We start from the raw sequence: 5107 nt of genomic DNA, 5'->3' as shown, positions 1-5107 counted from the left end.
GGAGAAGTGACTGGGGAAGTATAAAAAGCGAGGACGAAAGGATTATTATGGGATGAAATTTTGATCAAAATGGCAATGAAATGCAACACCATAATGTAAAACCTTTAAGGGGGGAAGCAAGTATGCTTGAGTACGAGCACAAGGACTGACTAAGTTATTAGAGAAATTATGACACCCGACAATGTGAAAATCGAGAAGTAATAGGGAGTTTCAAAGACTAAAACAACAATTGCGTGGTCAGTAACATGATGAACTTTTCCAATTCGGAGGGAGATGCATGACCGGAATTTTCTTGGGATCTGGTAGAACTTCAACTTGTTTTAGGTCATGTGATAAAGGCCAAGCAGTAGGATGGACGTGATCATACCAGCACTAATGCACCTGATCCCATCAGAACTTCGAGGTTAAGCGTGCTTGGGCCAGAGTAGTTATAGGATGGGTGACCCCCTGGGAAGTGTGTTAAGGATATTGCGGTCTTAACAAGAAAGAATCTATGTATATTTCTCTTTTGGTATTATTTAAGACTTATTTACGGAGATAAAGTCATTACATAATTGTGTAGTAAGTTGGTTAGTTATGGAAGTGGGAAAATAGTGTGTGGGTTGTTTTATGTTACATATTGGTGTTGATAATATTGTTGTTGATGTTGGTATTGTTGTTGTTGTTGTTGGCTGCTGAATTGAGATTTGGGCTAGGCATATAAATAGACGAGATGTTGTCGAAATTTCGGCAGATTCTAGACAGATTTATTTGGAGTCTTAGGATAAGTATACCACAACGAGCCTAACAATAGAATGAATGGTTTTATATGTAGATTTCAAGATAGGAGGTAGGTTGCAAAGTCGAGAAGCGATCTTCCAGGTATGTTAAGGCTCGTCCCTTTCTTTCAAAGGCATGATTCCTATGTTTTGATCCCATAAATGACATCCATAATATTTTTACTCCTAGCAATGCCAGAAGTCTTGAAAAATCTTACGATGACTCCAATCCTAGAGAGTTTCAAGCCAAAGTTTCTAGATGATTTCGTGACGCGAATGAGTGTGTTGTATAACATATAGCATCGGCTTATGTCTGAGTGTGCTATGGCCTCAGCTTATGTCTGAGTGTGCTATGGCCTCTGCTTATGTCTGAGTGTGTTATAGCCTCAGCCTATGTCTGAGCGTGCTACATAACATACGGCCTCAGTTTATGTTATGGATCATTCAAAGTGATACATGATAGTGGTGATGATTATGGTAGTGATAAAGATCCTTATCATCTAAACGAACCCAGCAAATAAAAGAACTCCAAAGACTCTATTCCTAAACAATGTAGGAGTATTCGTATCTTTGACCTCTTAAGTCCCGAAGGGGCATCCATAGGTTTTGAAATTTCATAACATTGTCTAATTCCCGAAGGGGAAATTCAAAGGGTTTTCTCTTTACTATGCATTTTACATTTAAACTTTGGAGTCTCAAAGGAGACAGATGAAAAGGGGAAGAAGTTACCGTTTTGCGTTAAAGTTGCTCCGAAGGGGGTCTTTTGATGGTTTTCAAAGGTTTTCATACATTTGCATACTTAGATACATGCACGACATCATTTCATGGGTAAGGGAAATGGCTAAGCCGTTATATACGCAAACCACCTGATCAGCTTGTATACGATGATTATGATGCCCGAAGGGGCTATTATGCCCGAAGGGGCTGTGAGCAGGGTGAAGGCATGCATTATATATATATATATATATATATATATATATATATATATATATATATATATATATATATATATATATATATAGATACACACACATATACTCATGCTGCATCAAAAGTTCATATGCACGTACATGTTTATCAGAGTTGGTTACAGGTACTGGTTGAGTCTGTTACTCTTTTATCAACCGAGTCGAGATATATTGTTTCAATTCTGCCTTACATACTCGGTACATTGTTCGTACTGTCGTCCCTTTTCCTGGGGGCGCTGCGTTTCATGCCACGAACGTGTATACAGATGAGTAGAAGGCATTGGCTATAGGATGTTCCCAGGCTATCAGCTGGATTGGCGAGCTCCATCTCCGTTCGGAGTGTTGCCGAGTCAAAGTACTTATGTTACGGTATTTTGTATATGTTAGAAACTTTGCAGATAGTGTCCTATGGATAGGGCGTCGAGGAGTCAACAGTTGTGTAAAGCGACCATATAGGTCGATATGTCTTTATGCTTTGTTTCCTTGTAAAGATTTTATTTGTGACTAAAGGTTTTCTCGCATTAACAATAAGGGAGAAGTCCCTGATTGGACAAAAGAGTTTTGTTGAAATGTTTTTCTGTACCTGACGGAAGCGTCATTTCATAGATTAAAGGTTCACAAAAAGTTGTGACTCATGGATGGAATAGTAATATGGCACTCGGCCGAATAGGGTCTTGGGTGTCAGTCGCGGCCCTACGGTTTGGGTCGTGACAAAAGTGGTATCAGAGCAGTTCGTCCTAGGGGTTGTCTGCAAAGTCGTGTCCAGTAGAGACTTGTTTATGGTGTGTTGCGCGCCACATTTATAAACAGGAGGCTACAGGGCATTTAGGATGGTTACCCTTCTTTCATATCTAAGATCGTGCGATAAGAGCCAAGTCATAAGAAATGAAATTCCTTGCACTAACCCTTGATTTCAGCAGAAGAATGGTACTGGCAAAGGAACTGAATGGTGATATTGGGATTATAGGGACAATAGAAGTGAAGAAATCAGCATAGAGGTAAGTATTGGTGAAAAGGATTATAAGTCAGATATGGTAACAGTGTTGCAAGTATGATTGAAATGTACAGCCAATTAATGGAAGGGGAAGTGACTGGGGAAGTATAAAAAGCGAGGACGAAAGGATTATTATGGGATGAAATTTTGATCAAGAATGGCAATGAAATGCAACACCATAAGGTAAAACCTTTAAGGGGGAAGCAAGTAAGCTTGAGTACGAGCACAAGGACTGACTAAGGTATTAGAGAAAATATGACACCCGACAATGAGAAAATCGAGAAGTAATAGGGAGTTCCAAAGACTAAAATAACAATTGCGTGGTCAGTAACATGAGGAACTTTTCCAATTCGTAGGGAGATGCATGATCGAAATTTTCTTGGGATCTGTTAGAACTTCAACTTCTTTTAGCTAACATGATAAAGGCCACGCAGTAGGATGGACGTGATCATACCAGCACTAATGCACCTGATCCCATCAGAACTTCGAGGTTAAGCGTGCTTGGGCCAGAGTAGTAATAGGATGGGTGACCCCCATGGGAAGTGTGCTAAGGAGACCTACAGGTTTAGACTTAAAGGAAGGACAAGGAACTAGAACAGTTTGAGGGAAATTAGAAGCATGTGAACCTCACGGTTGGAGATTCTAAATAATTGCGAGAGAAGAGGTTGACCAACCTATGTAAAAAGAAAATAGGGCGATCGGAGCATAAGAGAAGGACAGTCACTTCAAGATATCTTTAAAAACGTCGTGGATTTGTAGCTACAACATTAGAGGACGAATGTTTTTAAGGGGGGAAGAATGTTACACCTCGCAGTTCGGACGTTGAGTTCCATAGGTGTTAATTGCTTAATTGTGAACACCGAAGTGATATGTGCCTAATTTATGGTTGTAAGGGTTTAAGATCATGTATGAGAAGTACCGAAAGGATTGGCGGGCAAGTGAATCAAGGAAATTAAGTTTTTCGGAATTTGGAGAAAATATGACGAGCAATTTTGGTCCAACCTGGGGGACGAATATCTCTTAGAATATGAAGTTTTTTAAGGTGAAACAAAATCCCAAAATGAAGTTCGTCGTGTCTAGTTTCTAACGCAACAAACCGCTCGTCGATTGGACTTCGAAGTAGAAAATTATGGATGTTACAAGTTCAGCTGACAGAGTAGAAACTCGTGCTACAGTACTCGAATTTGACCCGAATTTGACCCTTATAAAAAGGGTAAGAACCCCTTTTTTTCACCAGATTTTGCTGGAAATTTCCAGAAATTGATGAGAGAGAGAGATGGAAACAAAAACTGAGCAATTTTCAAGTATCGGAGTAGTGGTTTAAGGCCGGATAACGCATGGTGGTGATTCTAGTATTGTTTTGCCTTGGATTTAAGCATGGATATGAGGATATTGCGGTCTTAACAAGAAAGAATGTGTGAATCTTTCTCTTTAGGTATTATTTAAGACTTATTTACGGAGATAAAGTCGTTACATAATTGTGTAGTAAGTTGGTTAATTATGGAAGTTGGAAAACAGTGTGTGGGTTGTTTTATGGTACATATTAGTGTTGATAATATTGTTGTTGATGTTGGTATTGTTGTTGTTGTTGTTGGCTGCTGAATTGAGATTTTGGGCTAGGCATATAAATAGAGGAGATGCTGCCGAAATTTCGGCAGATTCTAGAAAGATTTATTTGGAGGCTTAGGATAAGTATACCACAACGTGCCTAACAATAGAATGAATGGTTTTATATGTAGATTTCAAGACAGGAGGTAGGTTGGAAAGTCGAGAAGCGAGCTTCCAGGTATGTTAAGGAACGTCCCTTTCTTTCAAAGGCATGATTCCTATGTTTTGATCCCATACATGACATCCATAATATTTTTACTCCTAGCAATGCTAGAAATCTATAGTTTCTGAAAAATCTTACAATGATTCCAATCCTAGAGATTTTCAAGCCTAAGTTTCTAGATGATTTCATGACGCGACTGAGTGTGCTATATAACATATGGCCTCGGCTTATATCTGAGTGTGCTATGGCCTCAGCTTATGTCTGAGTGTGCTATGGTCTCAGCTTATGTCTGAGTGTGCTATGGCGTCAGCTTATGTCTGAGCGTGCTATGGCCTCAGCCTATATCTGAGCGTGCTATATAAAATATGGCCTCAGTTTATGTTATGGATCATTCAAAGTGATACATGATAGTGGTGATGTTTATGGTAGTGATGAAGATCCTTATCATCTAAACGAACCCAGCAAATAAACGAACTCCAAAGACTCTATTCCTAGACAATGTAGGAGTATTCGTATCTTGGACCTCTTTAAGTCCCGAAGGGGCATCCATAGGTTGTGAAATTTCATAATATTGTCTAATTCCCGAAGGGGAAATTCAAAGGGTTTTCTCTTTCCT

The 5107-nt window shown here is 39.3% G+C and overlaps 1 pseudogene; it reads left to right on the top strand.

Annotated features, from left to right (window-relative positions):
* Positions 1–353: 353 nt before the first annotated feature.
* LOC132625259 (5S ribosomal RNA) lies at positions 354–477 on the top strand (annotated as a pseudogene).
* Positions 478–5107: the final 4630 nt, after the last annotated feature.

The sequence above is a fragment of the Lycium barbarum genome, chromosome 12, assembly GCF_019175385.1.
Source record: "Lycium barbarum isolate Lr01 chromosome 12, ASM1917538v2, whole genome shotgun sequence".
Lineage (NCBI taxonomy): Eukaryota > Viridiplantae > Streptophyta > Magnoliopsida > Solanales > Solanaceae > Lycium > Lycium barbarum.
Note: the sequence above shows the minus strand (reverse complement) of the source record. Positions and strands in the feature narration are given on the sequence as shown.